Source organism: Rattus norvegicus, chromosome 15 (assembly GCF_021556685.1).
Source record: "Rattus norvegicus strain SHRSP/BbbUtx chromosome 15, alternate assembly SHRSP_T2T, whole genome shotgun sequence".
NCBI lineage: Eukaryota > Metazoa > Chordata > Mammalia > Rodentia > Muridae > Rattus > Rattus norvegicus.
Window position 1 is genome coordinate 11,337,893 of NC_141548.1, and position 21,891 is coordinate 11,359,783.

General features: G+C 45.5%; 1 long non-coding RNA gene across 9 annotated transcripts; it reads left to right on the top strand.

Moving 5' to 3' along the window:
* Positions 1-3,191: 3,191 nt before the first annotated feature.
* On the top strand, positions 3,192-12,387 carry LOC148000819 (uncharacterized). Of its 9 annotated transcripts, none has more exons than XR_015638647.1 (4): positions 3,192-3,376; positions 6,241-7,013; positions 7,956-8,034; positions 11,387-12,387. It is a non-coding gene; the product is annotated as an uncharacterized LOC148000819 (long non-coding RNA). The 9 variants fall into 9 exon arrangements; XR_015638644.1 differs by having other exon boundaries at positions 3,347-3,562; positions 6,241-7,281; positions 10,776-12,387; XR_015638649.1 differs by having other exon boundaries at positions 3,347-3,562; positions 6,241-7,025.
* The last annotated feature ends 9,504 nt before the right edge of the window (positions 12,388-21,891 follow it).

The following is a 21,891-nucleotide window of genomic DNA, read 5'->3' on the forward strand; positions in this document are numbered from 1 at the left end:
AGAAGATAAAATCCTCAAACAACAGAAAGTTTTCTCACTATTAAGACATGGTTATTTTTTTTATCTTTCTCCTGCTCCTGATTGAATTCAATCTCAGTGTAGTTGGTCTTCCTTGCTATACTGAAACCTAGATTTAGGCATATTGCATGAAGGGGTAGTTACAAGACCACAAGTGTCTTTGCTTTAAAGCACGACATTAAAAAATATCTGTGAAAGGGAGGTAAACAATACCATCCTTTCGGTAAATGACTTTTTTTTCTCACTTTGGGAAACCATTTTCCAAAACAGTCCATGTTACAGTTTGTCATTCTTGTACTTAAATAAATTAGAAACAACACTTTTCAGCAAGAGTTCTATTCTAGTGATCCTACAGATAAGTATCATCTGCAGTCCTAGGGTCTACAGGTGAGTACCTCCTAAAGAGCCAGAGGTTACAGGTGGGCACTGTCTACAAAGCCAGACACTACAGGTAGATGCCATTCACAGTACAGGATGCTATCGGTGGGTACCATCTGTAGTATACGATGCTATGTGTCGGTTCATCTAGAAAATCGGAGCTTGGAGTCCTTGGCATTGGTGAAATTGTGCAGCTGTACTGAGACCCAAGCATTTGTGAACTGCGATATCAAAGACGTATTCTTTGGCCTATATGGTCACAAACAGCGGAGACTTTTAGGATCGGCTATGGCTAGTTTACCTGTCAGTTAACTATGCAGGCTGGTCTTGAACTCAAGATCCCCCTGCTTGGCTTCCTGGGTGCTGAGATTAAAGATGGGCGCCAGCCGACCCAGATCTAAAAGTAATTTCTCTGGCCTCGGGATAAAAATACTGCTATGGATTACTAGGAGTATGAAGAAAAACATGAAAACCTCAGCACAGCCCTATATGTAATAGGTGTGTGTTTAGCGTGCCCCAACACTAATTGTGTTGTTAATTCTACACTGATGTGAGTTTTCTGGGCTTGGGGGCAGAGGAGAGGGGCACTGATGTGTAATAAAGGCTTGACGACTCTGTCTTGGTGGGGTCTGCTTTAGCCCTCGACATTTCCATGCTCTCCACACACACACTGCCAGTTAGATGCATTTCAAACGCTAGTTAGGAATGAGTAGGCTCAACATAGCTCCTAGTTGTGACATAAGGCTCTTGGCTGTTTAGCAGGATAGGGTTAGAGTGCGCATCTGAGTCGCAACTGGAGTGTATAGTAGGGGAACACACGTGCTGCTTCAATTCCTGCCGGTATTTTTTCCTTAAATATTAGGAGTGTCTAATCTTCATTTTGGTTGGATAGAATCCTTGGGTTCACCAAGAGAGACCATGAAGATGTGCACGTCCAAGTTGTCTTGCCCAGGCTCTTACATGGCTTCTGGTACAAAGTCATGGTGACGGGCTGCATGGAAAAACCTCATTAAAATGAGAGAGCTGATACAGATACGCGAGTGTAGTTTAAGTGTCACCTGGGAACAAGGAAAATGCTCTGAAATGATGCTGCGGTAGGACAGCCTTTCAAAAGCTTTCCCCGAACAGGGAAAGCCTACTGCACTGTCAGCACCCATCGGGGCAGGGCCAAGGCATCTGAGCCCTTACTAGCCCTGCAGGTGACTCTGCCTGTACTTGAAAGAGTCCCAGGCACGTTTGAGGGCCATCATCAGGAGAGAGACTGTCGTGTTCTGGAGTGGAAGGTCCTGGCCACCTCAGCTATCTCAGGTACAATGATCCCAGGTGCTGCTGGAGCTTACGTGTGGGTTGCTAGGGACAAAGAGATGCCACTACCTCCGGGGACCTGCCTGAGGTGACCTGCAGAAAGTTTGAAAATTTCCCCAGTGCTTCAAAAGGAGATTAACCGTGATGCCGTTCATAGTCTTTGTGGAAGAAACTAAACCAGTGTCCAGTGCCAGCATATACATTCTTGCCCATTTTTCTCCCTGTCCCCTGCACAGGTTTTCTGTCATTAATTCATTAGTTAATTTTGAGATGGTGTCTTTATATTTAGCTCACATTGGTTAAATTTGCCATATACCCAAAGCTGGCTTCAAACCCATAATCCTCTAGTCTCAACCTCAAGGAAGCCGTGATTATCACCTTGCTCAGCCCACAGGAATCTTAATCATAGGGTCTTTTCTCGGGAAAACTTGATCTGAGATGCCAGGTTTCAAAGTTATACAATTCTGCACTTGCATTAAACTTCCCCTAATTACTTTCTGGCTTTAGGTCACTGTGTCTCTCTTGGGTGTCAGTTGGAGTTACTTGCGCCCTCTGCAGGGACGCAGTGGTGATTACAGTTTTAGTCCCAGGACCTGGAGGATAGTGTGGACCGCCAAAGTCCTCTTTGATCTTTCCTTGCCTGGTTCTGTGGCTTTGGGTACCCCAATGTGTTCTCCATCAGTGAACCTTAAGCATGTTTTCAAATGATGAAGTTATTGGTAAGATTTTTTTGGGGTGGGAGAAGACATAATTATGATGAGTTCTAATTACGCTGAGAGAGGATAACGTAGAGGCCAGAGGTCAGTGGAGATGGTGCTCCTCGGGGCTTTCCTGGGACTTTCCCGCTCCTGTAATCTCACATTGAACTTGAAAACTTGAAGACTTTGGGATCTCCCCCACCCCCAGGTCTAGGCCTTAGTAACATGGAGGAAAAAAAGGTCAGGAGAGCTTTACAAGGGCTTTGCCTGCAGCCGCTGCTTGTTTGGAGGCATGCATTCAGCAGTTAGCTTGCAAGGGCTTTCTCTGCTGAATTTAAAAAGCCCTCCTCTGCTGGTTTAAAATACTTTCTTTTGCAGCTGGCCTAGGAATCGGCAGGTAAGAACTCTGATAGAACTCTTTCTACTGAAGAGCTCCGCTGTGGTGTCGCGAGTCTCTTCCCAGCATTCAAGCTTGGGGCCACTGGAGTCCTCTCACTTAAGAATGAGAGATAAACCATAGCTTTTTTTTTTAATCTCCTTGGCTGTTCACGGAAGCTGAGCATAGCTTTTCTATGGCCCAGCGACTTCCGTCCAAGGTGTCTGATGCACAGAGATGGTGAAGTGGGCGCCAAAACATGCAGTGGACGGCTCACTGCAGCATGCCTGTATGAGCTAGGAAGCGGGAAGCTGCCCCACATTGCGAAATGCATTAGAGCATAAGAATCTTCCATCACAGCAACCATCGGGACTGACAGCCCCTGACAGGAAGTTAGCAAGCAGACCTGAAATGTCATTCCAGGTCATGCTCAGCAAGCAGGCACTGAGTTCAAAGACCGAGTTAGATATCAGCCTGAGTTCAGCTAGACTGTCTCAACAAACAAACAAAGCATCAATGATCACACCCTAGAGTCTATTTATATAAAGCAATACAAAACAAAACTAGCCTTGCGGCTCCACTCTGAGATCTGGTTGCTCTGGTAGGTGAATGAGGTAGTACTGAAGGGTAATTGGTTGAGTTCAACTGGCGGTGGGTCCTTTGGACTAGGAGATCAGGACAGCATTCAGTCTTGTCAAGACAGCCCTGTTTCCAGGGGGCTGCAGCGCTTCAATCTGACTGCAGGGCCACAGGGGCGCCAGTGCCCAGGGACTGCAGGGCTATGGTGGTAAGGATCTGGGGCATCCCTGGAGTTCTCTGGGGCGTTGGCAGTGGTTTCTACCTCGGGGCTCCTCGCGGTCCTTGCAGGAAGTTCCCTGCAGCTCAGAGTCTGGGAAGGAGAGTGCGGCAGAGGCCAGACCTTGGCACCCGCCTCTGCCAGGAGGAGGGGAGCCCGCTGTCCTGGGGTGACCCGGCGCAGGAAGGGCGGGCCGCCGGCGGCGCCGACTGGGCCAGGGGTGAAAGCTGCCCTGGCTGGCACGGACTGAGGGCTCAGGGTCCCAATCAGGCCAGAAGAGACCGACAGGGGATCTAGAGCCAGGGCCAAGGGGAAAGCATTGGGGGTATCTAGGAGTTCAGATGGACGGGAAGGTGAAGATCAGTAGACAGGGTAGGGAAGTTGGTGTAGAAAGGAGGGGAGGGAGCCGCAGCTCCTTTGTGGTTCATTTGGCTCCCAGCTTGGCTGTGGGAGGACTCAAAATTTGGATTAGAGGAGCCTAGAGGAGGGGCTCCGGGGTCTTTGGTACAAGGAGCAGAAGGAAGTTTGTTTGTTTTTTTAAAAATTGGGGGAGGGGGCGAGCTCCAAGAAAGTCTCTGGTGCCAGAGAAGGGGCTACAGGCATTCAGAGGCAGAGGGAGTTTGGAAATGACATTAAGAATTAGAAAACAGCCAGCAAGACTGAGAGGCATTGCCAAATTTGCACAAATTCCGCCGCCCCTTAATGCCTGTGTTACCCACACTGGCACTAGAGACTTTTGATGTCCAAAAGGCCTGACGTCATCTGCGCTGTTACCTAAGACACTGGCTCTACTGCACCCATCTTTTAGGGGTTACTAGGTTCTTTGAATGCCCAGTGCACTTGTGGGTTACCAGTGCTTGAGGATTCAGGAGGGCGGGGCTCACTTCCTGTTACTGCTCTGGGGAGGAAGCAGGTGGGATCAGGTGATCGGTGGAAGGTAGGTGATACCTTGGGGGTGTAGTTTTGTTTGAGCTAGAACTGCAGCACACCCTGGCTTCTCCTCAAAGCTCACATTTCTCTTTCCTTGGCCCAACACCCTTTCCCCATCCCTGTGCTGGGAGAGTACAAGCTAGATTGTGCTTGCGGTTGTCTTGTGGGTTTGCTCTACAATCTCCAAGGCAGGACTGGACCGGATGGCCATGACTGGATCTGATGGCCACCTAGTTTCTCAGTAACGCAAGGAGGGAGTTTATTTGGATGAAATTTCCTGAAAAAAAATTTTCTTTAATTTTGTCTCTTCACTCATTTTCGATTCTTTGGTTATTTCATACACATATAGGATGCATTTAGCTCGCAATCACCCCTGCCTTCCCTCCCCCCCGCCCCACTTCCTCCACCTCCGCGTTCCCCACATGCTTATGAGTACAGGGAGATTTTCAATATTTTAATCTTTAGTGTTAATATTTAATGCTTAAAGGCTACTGAGAACTACAGAGGAAGTTGGTAAAGGCACCTGCTGGAGCTGGTGGCACCAGCAAAGCTGCACATTGGCAGGAACTGTGTCATTTTAGAACATGAGGTAGTATGTGTGGACGGTGGGCTTGGAGGGACATCTCGTCCATATCTTTGCGTTTTTGTCATATGATCTTATTTTCACTTGACCAAGGAGACAACTGATTGAAAGAAGGAGAGACGAGAGGGGAAGGAGGGAGAGGAGAAGGGAGATGAGGAGGGGGAGGAGGAGATAGGAGACAGGGAGAGAAGAAAAGAGAAGGCAAGAGAAGATAACAAAGGAGATGCATCCTGGTCCGTCTAGAAGCTGTCTGGATAAAGCAAAACAAAAAGAAAACAAACCAAAAAGACTAAGGTACTGGTGTGATCCCAGGAGAGGCAGAACTTTGTTCTGCTGGTCTGAGGTCAGTTGTGCCTAGCTTTCCCACCATTCCTTAGGTAAACTTTAATTTACAATATGACCTAAATGCCAAGTTCCTTTTAAGGAAGGTTAAAAGGAACACAAACATACTGCTGTTCTGCATGCTTGACGCTTGATGTTTGTCTCTCTTCCTTCCCTTCCCCCTTCCCCTCCCCTCCCCTCCCCCTCTCCCCTTCCTCTCTTCTGTACTCCCTTACCCTTTCTTTCCTGTCTTCTGCAGCCCTTCTCTCTCTAGTCCTTTGATACAGTCTTTTTTTTTTAACTTTTTCTTTTTAATTTTTTAATTAATTATTTTATTTATCCCCCCCCCATCTTCTCTGGGCAACAAATCTCTACAGGATTAGGAGCATCCTCTCCCAATGGCGCCAGACAAGGCAGTCCTCTGCTACAAATATGCTGGGGGCCTAGAACCGGTCCATGTATGCTCTTTGGTTGGTGGCTTAGTCTCTGGGAGCTCCCGGAGGTTCAGGTTATTTTGACACTGTTGGTCTTCCTGTGGGGTTGCCATACCCTTCAGTTCCTTCCCATGGAAACTCTTCCATAGGGGTCTCCGACCTCAGCCCAATGCTTGGCTGTAAGTGTCTGCATTTGTCTCAGTCGGCTGCTGGTAGAGCCTCTCAGAGGACAGCCATGCTAGGCTCCTGTCACTCATCTCCTTTAGGATCTGGGTTACCTCACTCAGGATGATATTTTCTAGTTCCATCCATTTGCCTGCAAAATTCATGATGTCCTCATTTTTAATAGCCGAATAGTATTCCATTGTGCAATGAATCACATTGTCTGTATCCCTTCTTAGGTTGAATGACATTTGGCTTGCTTCCAGTTTCTGGCTATTACAAATAAGGCTGCTGTGAACATAGTGATCAATGGAATAGGACCAAAGGCTCAGAAATAAACAGACATACCTATGGACGCTTGATCTTTGACAAAGAAGCCAAAACCATCCGTGGAAAAAAGAAAGCATCTTCAACAAAGAGTGGTCTAACTGGTGGTCTGTATAGTAGGAGAATGAAAATAGATCACCTTGCACAAAGCTCATGTCCAAGTGCAAACCAGAAACACGGAATCTAATAGAAGAGAAAGTAGGAAATAGCCCCGAATGCCTGGGGAAAATTTCCAGAATAAAACACCAACGGCTCAGGCTCTAAGATCAACAATCGATAAGTGGGACCTCTAGAAACTGAACAGTTTCTGTACGGCAAAGACAGACTGCCAATAGGACAAAACGACAACCTACATATTGAGATAAGATCTTCGCTGATCCTACATCCGTTAGAGAGGGCTAATCTCCAAAATATATAAAGAATTCAAGAAGTCGGACTCCAAATCCCAAATAACTCAATTAGAAAGCGGAGTACAGAGCTAAACGGAGAATCCTCATCGGAGAAATCTCCAATGGCTGAGAAGCAGCTTAAGGAAATGTTCAAAGTCCTTCGTCATCAGAGAAACACAAATCAAAACAGCTCTGAGACTCCACCTCACACCAATCATAGTGGCTAAGAACAATAACTCAAGTGACAGAAGATGCTAGAGAAGAAGTGGAGAAAGAGGAACACTCCTCCTTTGCTGGTAGGATTGCAGGCTAGTACAACCAATTTTGAAATCAGTCTGGTGGTTTCTCAGAAAATTGCAACTAGTTCTACTTGGAGACCCAGCTATGCCACTCCTGGGCATATACCCAAAAGACGCTCCACCATGCCACAAGGTCACGTGCTCCACTGAGTTCATAGCAGCCTTATTCCAAATGAGAGTCTTCTGTCCTATAGTCTGGGCTTGAAGTGTGGCCCAGGATGGCCTTGAATTGCTGATTCATCTGCCTCCCTTAACCCCACACACGGTGGGCTCCCACACCTTTCTTCTCGTCTGATCTGCCCGGACTCCCTTGCCCCTTGCCTGATGTTAATGCATCCTCTTCCTGCAGGCTGTGTTAGCTTGCTCCTTCTGCAACTGTAGCGTAGCAGGATTGCCAGAGGAAGGGGGCAGGGAGCAGCTGCTGGGTTCCTAGACTGAGATTCTCAGGCTTCTCTTTCCATTTCGCTCTCATTAGCACACAACTTTTAAAAATTGGCCCGGGCACAGCAACACTTTCACACATCTATGTGAAAATCCATGCTAATCTTTCCTGCAGGATGAAATTCAATTGAATGACATTCTAATAAAATACTGGCGACCACACAATCACAGCTTCCCTGCGATGCATAATTAAAATAGCACCGCAAAGCTGCTTACTGCTTCAAATAATGACTTCCTAAGACTGACAGTTACAGAGTCAGGGGTTCATTCCTGGGAACATTTTAAAGTCTCTCTCTCTCTCTCTCTCTCTCTCTCTCTCTCTCTCTCTCTCTCTCTCTCTCTCTCTCTCCTTCCCTCCCTCCCTCTCCTGCCTCCTCCCTCCTCCCTCTCCCTCTCCCTTTCTCCCTCTCCCTCTCTCCCTCCATCCCTCTCAAAAAGTGGGTTGTGGTCTTAATTTGTTACCACCAGGAATACACTAAAGCTTATGTTTGTTTTCAGATTATGTCGTGATCCCCAATTCACCTTCAAGTATGCATTTCGTTGTGGTAGCTGACCAAACCCTATCTGCTGTTTTAAAGTAAGTGGCTCAGATCACTGGTTTGAAGACAATTTGAACCAACCTTACATGTCACTGCAGTACTGTTCAGGAGGGGTTTAATTGATGAGTATCTGTTCGTGTGTGTAAGGGTATTCATGCACCTTTGTGTAAAGGAGTGTGAACACCAGGGGTTAACATGTGTGCGTGTGGTGTGGTGTGTGTGTGGTGTATGTGTGTGTGTGTGTGTGTGTGTGTGGTGTGTGTGTGGTGTATGTGTGGGTGTGTGTGGTGTGTGTGGTATGCATGTGTGTGGTGTGTGTGTGTGGTGTGTGTGTGGTGTGTGTGTGGTGTGTGTGTGTTGTATTGTGTGTGTGGTGTGTGTGTTGTGTGTGTTGTATTGTGTGTGTGTGGTGTGTGTGTTGTATTGTGTGTGTGTGTGGTGTGTATGTGGTATGTGAGTGTGTGTGTGGTGTGTGTATGTGTGTGGTGTAGTGTGTATGTGTGGTGTGTGTGTGTGGTGTGTGTGTGTTGTATTGTGTGTGTGTGGTGTGTGTGTGTGTGGTATGTGTGTGTTGTATTGTGTGTGTGTGGTGTGTGTGTTGTATTGTGTGTGTGTTGTGTGTGTTGTGTATGTGTGTTGTGTGTGTTGTGTGTGTGTTGTGTGTGTGTTGTGTGTGTTGTATTGTGTGTGTGTGGTGTGTGTGTTGTATTTTGTGTGTGTGTGTGGTGTGTATGTGGTATGTGAGTGTGTGTGTGGTGTGTGTATGTGTGTGGTGTAGTGTGTATGTGTGGTGTGTGTGTGGTGTGTGTGTGTTGTATTGTGTGTGTGTGTTGTATGGTGTGTGTTGTGTGTGTGTGTGTGGTATGTGAGTGTGTGTGTGGTGTGTGTATGTGTGTGTGTGTGGTGTGTAGGTGTGGTGTGTGTGTGTGTGTGGTGTGGTGTGTGTGTGGTGTGTGTGATGTGTGTGTGTGTGTGGTGTGGTGTGTGTGTGTGGTGTGTGTGTGTGTGGTGTGTGTGGTATGTGTGTGTGTGGTGTAGTGTGTATGTGTGTGTGTGTATGTGTGGTGTGTGTGTGTGTATGTGTGGTGTGTGTGTGTGTGGTGTGTGTGGTGTATGTGTGTATATGTGTGTGTGTGTGTGGTGTGGTGTGGTGTGTGTGTGTGTGGTGTGTGTGGTGTATGTGTGTGTGGTGTATGTGTGTGTATGTGTGTGTGTGTGTGTGTGTGTGTGTGTGTGTGTGTGTGTGGTGTGGTGTGTGTGTGGTGTATGCTGGCCTGTGGTGTGGTATGTATACATAGAGGCCAGAGGTAAATGCTAGGTGTTTTGTTCAGTCACTACCTACTTCACTGTCTTTGAGAGAGGGTCTCTCACTGACCTAGGGGCTTGTTGCATGGAGTAGAGTAGCTGACCTGTGACCTTGCTCAGGATCACCTTGTCTGCATTCCCACTCTCCCAGTGCTAGGCTGAGCCGAGTCCTTCTACTCACATAACAAGCATTTAACCCAGTGGTCCACATCCCCAGACCCTGCAACTTTTGGTTGGAAAGGCTCAGGGCCAAAGCAGTGGATCTCAGGAGTGGTGTTGTCTTGTTTGCAGTGTCTTGCCCTGGTGCAGCGCACTGCATCAGCAGTTCTGCTGCCGGACCACCGTGGGAAGTCCAGGATGTCCCATAGAGATACTGTTCATTTTGTCTCCCATTGCTTCACTGAAAGCTCACAGTGGCTAAGTGATGATGTAAGTCACACATGAACCTGTGGCCTCAGTGGGAAATACCTTATCTTTGACAGTATGAGTTTCATGATCAAGAAGACCTAAGAGTGGAGTGGAGCCCTTCATGGGTTCCAGGCTCCTACATGTCCCAGGTAAAGCTGGGGTACTTTGATTCCTATCCCCATTCTCCACTTTCTCTGGAGATGGGAGGCTGCCATGTGTTTCAGGGAGCCTTGTACACTGCTCCCAGGTAAAGTGAAGCAAGACTAAGACAAACAAGGAAGGTGACGCTTAGTGCTGTAAGTACATTTTCTGGGCTTTTTATCAGAAAATGAGTTCTTCATTTCCCTTGAGGATTTAAATAAAACATGAAATGGCTCCTCCCTGTTGGCTATGTTGACAAAAAATCCCGAAGACATTATGAGGATAATGGCTTGAGACAGACTACCTGAAGGTGTCAAGGACAAGGGCTCAGGTTGGTGCGTTCGATCCAGTGGCCATTTCTCCTTCATTTTCCTGGGGCAATGGCTGACTGCATCCATTTCGGTGCATTTGACCACCTTTCCACCCTGACACCCCAGGAGCTGGAATAATTGAAATGTAAATCCCAGTTCTCTGTAAGCTGTGATAATTAGTCAGTGTAGACTTCCGGAGCATATAGTCTTCAGATGAATAATGGCACAAAGACCTGATCAAGGAAGGGGTCTTGGTTTGCTTTTCATTGCCCCAGGTAACTTGTGGAGGAAAGGGTGTAATGAAGCAGAGGCTTTAGGGGAGTGCTGCTCACTGGATTCTCACAACACCTAGGACTACCTACCTGCTCATGGGTGGCAACATCCATAGTTAGCTGGGCCTTTCCCCATCAGTCATTAATCAGAAAAGTACCCCCACAGACTTCGCTATAGGCCAATCTGGTGGAAACATCTTCTTAATTAAAATGGCCACTTCCCAGATAACGAGGAGGTTTGTATCAAGTTCTCAAAACCCAACCAGCACAGGTGTTCTGGCCTGAGGTATACAGATGGTAATATTTCTTGGGAACCTGCCTTCTCCTATCTTTGATTCTCAGAGCCTTTGCGCTTATAATCCTTTGTATCCGGATGGAAGGGGGAAACGGGATACAGAAGGCAGCAAACTTTTCGAAGTCTTGAACCCAAAGTGATAGGTCATCTCTTGCCTGGAACCTAGACACCCTCATGCCCCCTCCTTCGGTTTACGCCTGAGGTACCCAGCCTGACCGGAAGTAAGACGGCGGCAGAGTAGTACCACAGAGCCAGCAGCCAGATGTGCTGACCGTTGTAGCTATAGCTAGACTTCTGATCTAGGCAATAAAGCTCATTGTGCAGTTCTTAGTCTCCTCACAAACACCGCCACGCTTTGGATGTGGAGTGACTCCTGTGTTCTTGAAAGATGAGCCGCAAGGGCTGTTGAAGGCCAATGGATCAAGGCTCCCGTCCAGAGGAGAGAGGCGGGCCATAAGTCTGTTGATTGACAGCAGAATGAGCTGTCCGGTGAGGTCTGGAGGCGGTCATTGAGAATGCCTTTCTCTTTCTCACCTGCACTGCTTCTCTGTTCTGTGATGTGGACCTGTGGTGTCTTGACCTGAGTCTGATGCCTCAAGCTGTGAGCCAAAAACAAATCTTTTCTCCAGTCATGGATTTTCTCGGTGTTCTGTCATAGTGATAGGAAGCCAGCCACACAAATGCTCCTGCTTCAAGGAGAAGGAAGCCGAGATGTTGGCACACCTGCTCGGAGTTGAACTGCAAGAGAGACAGCCAACGACATGACACTCACAGGGTGCTGTTTGCTGTGGGTGGGGCTGTGGAGGCTGCAGCTCGCAGGTGTCCTCCTTTTCCTGGCAGAGAGCAAAATTGGTCCGATTCTTATGTCCAGAGCTTTCTTCGGAGGTGCTGAGAGAGCTATGGAAGAATTGGATAAGAGAGACAAATACTCTTTGGCTTCTTCTCATAAGTCTCAACTTTCAGGCCAGGCGTGAAGGCGTACTCTTTCAATTCCAGTACTCCGGAGGCTGAAGCGGGAGGATGACAAATTTGAGACCAGTAAGTTCTGCAGAAGAAGACCATGTCTGGGAAAACAAAAACAATAGATCTCCCCAACTCCATTTTCAGAACCCTTTTCTTTTCTTTTCTCCCCCCCCCTTTTTTAAAACAATGCTTGACTCTGTAAGGGACACTAGCTCTTTTTTGAGGCCAGCAGGGTAACCCAAAGCAACTTCTAACAGACTGGCTGGCAAGCAAAAGTAGCAATTGTATTTCAGCTTAAGGATCAGTAACACTGGCTGGAACCACAGAGAGCAGTGAAGAGGTCACCGTCATATCCACATCTTCAACAGCCCTGGGGGCTGGAAATGCAGAGTTGCATGTGACTTGAAATCTTCTTTTCCTTTGGAAATCTAGACAGCCCAAGGGAACCCCATATTTAGGACAATATAGCTCGACTTGCATCGTGAAAAGGGGGCGATTTTGTAGTGTCGTGAACTACACTGTAGCTCGGGGTTATGTGTTCACCCTTTTCGTAAATGTGTCAGGTAAAGTGTTCCAGATTTTCTTCCTTACAGAGCAAGCTACGAACAAATGAACTTTGAATCCTGGAGATTTTCAAACAAAAGCTCTCAAAACTCATGTAATTGTTCCTTAAAAATATAAAACAAACAAACATAACAGCAGTGCCGTATGTTGAGGATAACAAGAGTCTGAGCCACAACTTCCAAATTTCATGTGTGCCTAAGATGCAGAAAGTTATAAAACATCCATTTTTAGTTGTCAACTTTCGAAATTTACTGTTTGGAAATTATTTTTAATGCCAATATTCTGGAAGATGGTTTGAGAGACAGTATGTATGTCTGCATAAGCTATAGAATTAATTTAGTTAATGAAGGCACAGAAGCAGGGCATAAGTCTTTCTTCCTTCTTTCCTTCCTTTCTTTCTATTTTTCCTTTTATTAAAAGGTGATCTTAGCTTCTCCTCTGAGCTCCATTTTCCCTGGCCTGGCAAAGCTGTTTCTATTTGAGCTTTTCTCCTCCTCCTCCTCCTCCTCCTCCTCTTCCTCCTCCTCTTCCTCCTCCTCCTCCTCTTCCTCCTCCTCTTCCTCCTCCTCCTCCTCTTCTTCTTCTTCTTCCTCCTCCTCCTCTTCCTCTTCTTCCTCCTCCTCCCCCTCCTCCTTCTTCTTTTTCTTTTCTTTTTCTTTGTTTTCCTTTTCTTTTCTCTCTCTCTCTCTTTCTTTCCTTCCTTCTTTCTTTCTTTCTTTCTTTCTTTCTTTCTTTCTTTCTTTCTTTTTTCACACAGAAGTGCAGGCTAGCTAGCTGAGCCAAATCTGTCTATCCAATTACGGGGTAAGAGAGCTGACTGTAGCTTTAGGCAAAACCTGTAATCTGTACAACTTTGCAGTATCAGTGACAGCCCAATGAAAGGGAAGGAGCAATAGAATGGATATGTTACTAAAGTGGTCCACAAATTCACCGCCCTCTCCAAGTAGCCCATTTCAAACCTATCAGTGGAGAGCGGGGAGATATCTACACAGGGCCTTGAAGAATAAAACAAAGGGATATCTACAGTAACGTCCAGGGCAGATGACTAGTGGGGGGCAGTCTCAGCAGTACACTGTGGGTCACTGAGCTGGCTTCTAATTCGAACACTTAATATAGTCTTTAAAAATCAGACTCAGTAGTGCTGGCTTCTCACAGTGAAGGCAAGACTTTGTAATATTCATTAGATTATATTTTCCATGATTTCAGAGAAAATGAATTTCAGCATAATATATTTGATTCTACTTTATCACACAAAACACCACTTAAATAGAAAAAGTTAATTGCTATTGAAAATTGAGTAAAAGAAGCAGTATTAATAAGGTATGCAGACTTTAGGATATCATATATGTAAAATCAGGGTGTTTATATTGTTAGAGATGAGACGAAGCGTGTGTTTATGGAGGAAAGTGGGCAAACTGAGAGGAAGGAATGGTTTACTCCCAATCTGTGGTGCTGACAGTGATCTGTGACCACCGTCAGTCGCACACCATGACTTGTGTGTTTTCTGGTGTGTGTCAAAACCAATTCCAAAAGGTAAAAGGTAAAAAAACAAAAACAAAAACAAAAAACCATTATGTCATCATCATCAATGTTAATGATAAAGGACAAGATTAAAATTACAGCTAGTGTTTTGGTCACTTTGAAGCCAAATATTAACTCTGTAGTCACGAAAGAGCTCGTCCAAGGTACCTCGAAAATTCAAATTTAGGTTACTTCCTATTTTAGTTAACAATTTATTTCTATGGGAAAAAATATACATTGATTTGCTCTGTACGAGATTGCAAAACAGCAAGTGCATTCTTCCTTCTCGTGCAAGGAAAAGCCAGCAAGAATGAAATCAGGGCAGGGTATGCTTAAGAAGATATTTTAATTCGTGTTATCAGTATATCGAGAAGGAAACCCAAAACCTCTGTGAGCGAGGATTTTGCTGGGTCCAGCATTTTCGGTGGTAATGAAGTTTCATGGCTACTATCGCCACCATCTGGTAATCAATACAGGGGTATCTACTCCAGGAGAAATGAAAACCTTGCTCAAATGTTTCCATTTATAGTGCTTTTCTTTCTTTTGATAGGGTTAGAGCAGATAGTAGATAACTTAGTAAACTTATATTTCCAAGGCCGAGCAACCACAGACATTTTAAATTAAGTTTTGATTCTCTTTTTTTAAATTGTTTTAATGCATTTTAAAAACAATGTCAAGAAGTTTAATGTGAATTTAGTCTCACTCCGTAATGGTAAGGCAGGCCCCTTACTGCTTCCTTTCAATTACTCGGTATTTCTAAGGGGCCCGTGGGAAACAAGTGTGCAGGGAACGAGACAATGTCCTCCACCAGCTTAGTACGAGAGGATTGCCTTTCATTTGCCAAGCGTGCGCTCTAAAATCATTTGCCACGCACCAACCTATTTCTAGGTCCTGTTGACCTTGAAAGAAAGAACTTGACTTAATGGCCTCAGATGTTTCATCCTGCTGCCTCTGTCTCCAGACTGTGGAGTTCATATATACATCCCCTGGGTTTTGTTAGGGTGTTTAGTCTCTACAAACCAGGCCACATTACCACCTGCTCGCTGTTCCTCCACAGAAAACACGAATGGAACACAGACTTAATCTTCAAGGCCCAGTTCCACCTCGTTGGTTGTCTCAATAATGGCCATTATCTAAAATAAAAGTGCACGTGTAGGCATCCTGTGTTACCCTTCACTTTCGGTCGGTTGTCTTCTGAGAGCTTGCCCCTTTCTCTGTAATAATCAGTAGGTGCTTTGTGGCAGTGTACTTTGGAACGAAGTACACATGCTCAGTTCCTCCTTGCACTGCGATTTTTATTGACTCCTTTTTATGCATCAGGATACACTCGCACCTCCCAAGTTTGTCATCATGTGGGTTATAGTTAGGGACAAGCATTCGTTACTGGGCTGCTTGATTTTCTTTCCCCGGCTTGCCAGGTGTCTTGGGGTCCTTTGGACATGTCCACATTGCCCACTGAACACTTCTTTACCTCTCCTTCTCATGCACCCAACATGGCTGGGTCATCTCCTCTCTCTGGACCATTCCCAGTACCAGCCCTGTCTCTGCCCCCGACACCCGTTGGCTGACTTCACTCCTCCCACGTGGCCCTCCCTTACTCTTGGAGTTCTTACTCGCGTGTGTTTTCTATTTCTGTAGCTCTTCATTTCTTGGTGCTGGTCTGACATTCCACTTGGCGTCGTTCCCCACAGCTTGAGGATCTTCTTAGCAGATCTTGTAGAGCAAGTCTGCTGCTAGTACACTTCCTTAGCACCTGCTCATCTTGGGATATTTTTAGTTTGCCTTCGTTTTTGAAGGATATTCTTGCGAGCCTTGTGTAGTTCATGGGCGACAGCTTTTTATGTCAACATCGTGGAGGTGCCATGGCATTGTCTTCTGGAAAAGCCATAGGTAATTCTTGCCACTGCTCTTCCCTGTGGGATAATATGCAATGGGCCCTCTCCCCCATGTCTGGCTTGCTTCTTTTGTCTTGGTTTGAGCATTAAAGAGTATTAAGGTATAGTCTTTTATTTTAAAAGGCTACTTATAGTCAGTTGAGCGACGGGTTGGTAGGATTCTTTTTATTTTTAATCTTTCTCCCAGAATGGGAAAAATCTTAGCTATTATTTCTGCAAAGACCTTCTTTCTGTTCCCTTCTCTCTCTTCCCCTGCAGTACTGTTAGTATGTCACAGTTGGCCAGGCCCTCGGTGATTGATTTGCAGGCCTGTAGATCAGGCCCTCGGTGATTGATTTGCAGTCCTGTAGATCAGGCCCTCGGTGATTGATTTGCAGGCCTGTAGATCAGGCCCTCGGTGATTGATTTGCAGGCCTGTAGAGTCTGCTCAGACCACTGCTCTTTGGTCCTTGTTTTTATCCAGATCTTGCGGAATCTTTTGCCACACGTTCAGCCTAGTGTCAGTGAACAAGGGGACCTGGGGACTTAGCTGCACTCCCTCATCTTTCTGTCCCTGTGTCCCGCCAGCTGCAGTGGTAGTCATGAATTCTACCCTGTCGGACCACTCTGGCTTTACTTGATGCTTTGGATTTTGAAAGTAGCTCTGGGCAAATACTTCAATCAGACTCCTGAAGGGGGGCTCACTTGGAAGTCCCTTTGCCACAGCACCATACACCATGTTGCCCAAGTATCTGAAAATACTTGTTTCATTCTTTCCCCAACCTAGAAGCGCTTAGGTGAATGGCGTTAACTTGGTACCAGCTATCACACCCATCATACCCATGAGGATGAAGAACCAGTGAGTCTTTCCATGTGTTGGAAGGTGACAAACAATGTAAGGAACAATAGAGCAGTGTAAAGAAGAAGGCGAAGCTGGTGATGGAAATCCAGCTTTACGTCAGGAAACAGGAAGCATGGTAAGCCCCTGTGGGGCACTTTCAACGCCTGAGAGAGAGAGAGCTAGGCTCATCCAGGTGATCGAGGTATCTGGTAAGGGCATAGACTAAGTCCTCCCTAGTGTAAGGCCTGAAGGATTGATTACCAGGAGAAGTTTGGGCAGTGGGAAAGCAGGTGAGAGTGCTGCCATGTTTTAAGGTACAGGAAGAAAGCTGTAAGCCTCACTGGTAGCATTAAGACTCTGCAGGCGTAAGTTGCTTCCTACAGTCAGAGTGATGGAGCTAAGACCAGGTCATGGAAGGCGTGTGAACTGTGTCTGCAGATCTACATTTTGACCTGCCGGTCTTAGAAAACCATTAAAGGTTTCGAAGCAACTGTGAAACTTGATCGCAATACAAGCTCCAAACCCTTAGGAATAAAAGGGGATGAGTTAGAAATGATCTCATCGGTGTTTAGTCCAATGCAGTATAGCATGTGCACTGTGGGTCCAACGTTGACTCTGTATCAACAGACAAAGTCACCTGCTTCATATGAGAAGTTCTTGAAAACAATACTTTTCAAGACTGGATGCCTGCATACCTTACAGACAAGCTCCCATAAGAAACAAAGGGGTTAACAAATCCCTAACTGAGACAGAGAACCTTTACAGAGGAGAAAGGTTGGGACCATATGGAAGGGTGAGGAGACCTTGGGAGGTTGAACAAGGGAGAGTGTTGCTCCAGAAAAGGCATGGAATGATGGTTGGGAAGGGCATAATTGGAAAATATCTAGCATTTGTGATTGGCAGGAATTGAGGGCATCAAGTAGGGAATATTTGAGGCTGGTAGATGCTGTTCCCTACCCAGGTCTTCACTGTGTCTATGTGTGGGTAAGGGCAGGAGTCAGAGGAAGCCTGTGGAAACCGGCTTCCTTCTTCCACCATCCGAGTCCTGGCGACTGAATCCAGGACCTCAAGTTTGGTAGTCCAATGACCTTACTCTTCATGTCATCTTCTTGGCCCCAGATGTGAAATCTTGAATGTTATGGACGGTATGTGCCCCAGATGCTGTAGATTGTGGAGTCCTGGACACTGAAGGGTTTTAGTGGGGATCCAGCCATTGGAGGTTAATGAGTACAGAGAGAATTGGTTTTGTTTGTTTGGCTTGTCTTTTTGTTGTTGAAAGAAAATTCTGGCAACAATTTAAATGAAAATGAGATAAAATAACAGTAGAAGTGATTTTTCTTTTTCTTTTTTTTTGGATTTGATAAATGCATAGATGTGGCGAGGAACAGAAAAGAAACGACAGCCTTGGAGTTTCTAATGAGAGTTGTTCAAGTGTCGGAAGAGAGCGGGTGTGTAAACCACCTAGTAGGCGGTTGGAAAATCAGTTTGTATCTCATTATAACAGAGATAGGCAGCAAGATAAGTTAATTTGGTAGATGAGAACTAACATGTCTAGGGTAAGATATTAGGCTGGGGGATGCCTTCATGTGACTTGTAAAGGAGAAAATTCAGGGAAAAAAAGGAGAATCAACTGTATTTTAAAGGAGGAACAGAAAAACACTAGAAGTCGCAGGGCAGTGATAGACAGCTGTACAATGTGTAGGGAGAGAAGAGCAACTTAGCAAAAGGAGCACAGGGCAGGCAGGCTCCAGGCACATGGCTCCCTAGTGTGGGGGAGGGGATGCAGAGCCCCATTCATAAGGTAAGGCTGGAAGCCTCTGTAGGAGACTGACAGTCTTACTGGAAGGATAAGCCAGGCCATCATTCCTGCAAGTCTCAAATCCAGACAGGCTTTGGTGTTGCCTCTTGGGAGATGAGTCAGCAAACAACTGGGTGAATGGTGTCATGCTCTGCTTCTCTGAGGGCTGTGGCTAGATGCCATCTTAAGAGAAACACTGTCTCAAGACTGAGCTACTGTAGAGAACTGACAGCAAAGCCCTGATAAGCTTTTATTGTCTGCTAGACACAACCTGGAATCACCTTGCCCAGAGCAACTAGCCGTGTCTGTGAAAGGTGGTCCAGACTGATGGTCGAATTGGGGAGATGAAGCCTAACTGTGGGAAGCACCATCCCTAGGCCTGGCCATATAAGAAAGCCAGCTGAGAAAGCCAGAGTACGAGTTAGCAAGCAGAATTCCTTCATGGGTTCTGCTTCAAGCTGTCGCTTTGAGCTCCTCCCTGACTTCTGTCAATGATAGCCAGTGACCTGGAAGCCTACACTGATGTAAAACCCTTTCCTCCCCTAAATTTTGGTCATGGTGTTTATTTATTAAAACAACAGACAATTTAAACTGGAGCAACAAGGTATGATCCTACTTCAGGACACCTGGAGCCAACTCACCATAGTTCTGGTGCTGTGGACAAAGGCTGGTGTAGAAGGCAGCCACAGATTAGGGGTGTTCTGTACCCAGAAGCTTAAAAAACTGGCAGCTTCAGCACCTAAGGGCTTAATGACTAAGATTTGGTGGTTCTGTCCTCTTTGTTAGGGAGATACCGAATGCCCTGAGGTACAGCCCAGCAGGCTGTGGGAATTTTGTAGCCAGACCTGTGGTCTCTATTCCCAGGACTGAGAACTTTAAAGTTTAGGCCCATGGCCTCCTGCCTCCCCCAGGTATTTAATCGTGAGTATTAGCGAGAAGAACTGTAGCTGATCCTCCCCCACACCCTGCCTCCTCTACACTGCAGCAGGTCCTACCCTAATGGCTCTCAGTGTTGCATCTGCCTCTCCCAAACCCCAGACACTCACCTGACACCCCTTGGCTTAGATATTTGTCACTCCAAGGTGTCCCTGAAGTTCAAGCCTGCCTGTCCACGGCTGCAAAGATAAAGGTGACCACAAATGGGTCTGACTGAGCAAAGAAAGGATCCTCAGGAAGTGGTCAAGCCTCCGAGCTTCTGCCACGCCAGAGAGAGAATAGGATGAAACGAAGAATTCCCTAACTTCACCTGCTCCATTTCTCCCTGAAGTCCGCAGTCTTAGAGAGATCATAAAAAGCCACTGTGGTATATTATTTCTATTTCTTAATATTTTGGAATTTTGTGCATTTTTTTTGTCCATTGTGTTTTCAATTTTCTCGTCCTAATATACTCATCTAACTTCTGTTAATGCTTATTATTATTTGGGGTGTGTGTGCGTGTGTGTGTGTGTGTGTGTGTGTGTGTGTGTGTGTGTGTGTCTATGTGTGTCTATTTGTCTATGTGTGTCTGTCTATGTGCGTAGTATGTGTGTATCTGTGTGTTTGTGTATGTATGTGTGTCTGTTTGTCTATCTATGTACTGTGTGTGTGTGTGTGTGTGTGTGTGTGTGTGTGTGTATGTTCATGTGTGTGAAGTCAAAGTATGACCTGCAGGTATCAGTTCTTTCCTTCCACCACCTGGGTCCTAGAGATCAAACCATTAGGCTTGGTGGCAGGCAAGTACCTCTAGCTGCTGAATCATGGGTAAAAAGCATAATTCCTCAATGATGGGACCCAAAGATACTAAAACAGATAACACCAGATAAAGAAGTTTAAAAAGTTTACTTGAGATAAAGAAATCAATGACCTAAAGAAGCTACAACAAGCCTCTTTAGGAAAGAGTTAGGAAGTTAGGAAGTGAAAATCAGTTCCTGCAGGAGAAACTGAGCATCCTGGTTAAGAAAGTCAGACAAGAAAACAAGATCCTGAGACCAAAAATAAATGTGTGAATGGGAAATTCAACAACTCAAGAAAAACACACAGGAGAAACCCCAAACCGACTATCAAACAGAAAAAAAGACTACCAGGGTGAAAGACAAGGCCAAGAAACTACCACATCCACATGTTAATAAAGAAAAATTAAGAAACAACAACACAGAGTGTGAAAACTCTTAGATATTATAAAAAAAAACTAAACCCCATGGGGCAAAATAAACAGAGATAAAACTAAAGGCATAGAAAAAGCTATCATAGTAAATTACCCCAGATCACAGGAGATTTCCCAGAACTAGAGAAAGAAATAGATACACCAACCCTAGAGACATTTAGAACTCTAAATACACAAAATGAGGGGAGAGCCTTCCCATAGTCCATTATAGACTAGATTCTTAGAGGTGGCAATGAACAAACGACACTAAAAGCTCTGAGGAAAAACCAGCAACTGATTTATCAAGGCAAACGTTAGTCACGCTAGTCTCAGCAGAAGCCCCAAAGCAAGGAAGCATGAAGGATATAGATGAGACCTTGACTGTAAATGACTGGCAACCAAGACTGCTATTCCCAGCAAAAATTTTATTTTTAAAAAGCTTTCTCTAAATTAGTTTACAACATATGCCATAAAGCAAACATTAACAAACACGAGAAAGTGAGTAATTTCCGTATTGTGATGGTTAATGCTGATTGTCTGAGTGAAAGAGTTAGAATCCCCTGGGAGATAGGCGTCTTGTCAAGCCTGGGAGGGCTTATCTTGATTATGCTAACTGAAGTATGAAAGCCTACCCACTCACTGGGAGTGGTACCTTTTCCTGGCTGGCATCCTGGGCTGTATAAATGCAGAAAAATGAACTGCCTAGCACCATGTATTGTGTTTTCTGTCCCTGATTGTGGGTACAGTATGGACGGCCAGCTGCTTCAAGACTTGATTTTTCCACCATAATGGTTTATCTGCTGGAATTGTGAGGCAGAATAAATCCTCTCTGCCTTAAGTTGTGTTCCTTGCAGAATTCTACTACAGCAACAGGAAGAATAACTGACACGTGTATCTTACTAGGTATAAGGGACTAAGACTAGAAATCAACAGATAAGAAACTATAATCATATCCCTGCTCTTAAATGCTGAGTGGGTCGCCAAAGGAAAGAGAAAGGAAACTAAAATCTTACTAGAAATACATAGTGGGAAGTATTGGTTTATTAAAAAGTTATGGGAATATGTTTTTGTTTTAATTCTAGGTTAGGATATGGGGCTGCTTCAGATTGATTTGTCTAATGCTCTGGCACGGGTGTGGTTCTGCCAGCTGAATAGTTTACGTTTGGAATTCTGGGGCTCTTGTGAGGGTCTAAAAATGGCCAGTGCACCAAGAGACTGCAGTGGTCGTCGATGGTCGCTGCTGCTGGTTGCTGCTGCTGGCTGCTCGGTTGCTGGATTCCAGGATTGCTAGTTGGAAATATTCTGATGATTTTACTTGCCTCCAAGGAACTTGATGCCCCTAATTAGTGGGCAGTAGGCTAAAGAGACCCATGCTCTGCCTTTCCCTATAACCTTCTTTCTCATTTTACCTAGTGTTGGGTGTGTAAGGGTGGAGAGGGTGGTAGGTAAAAGAACCCAATAAAGTAACCAAAAAAGGACA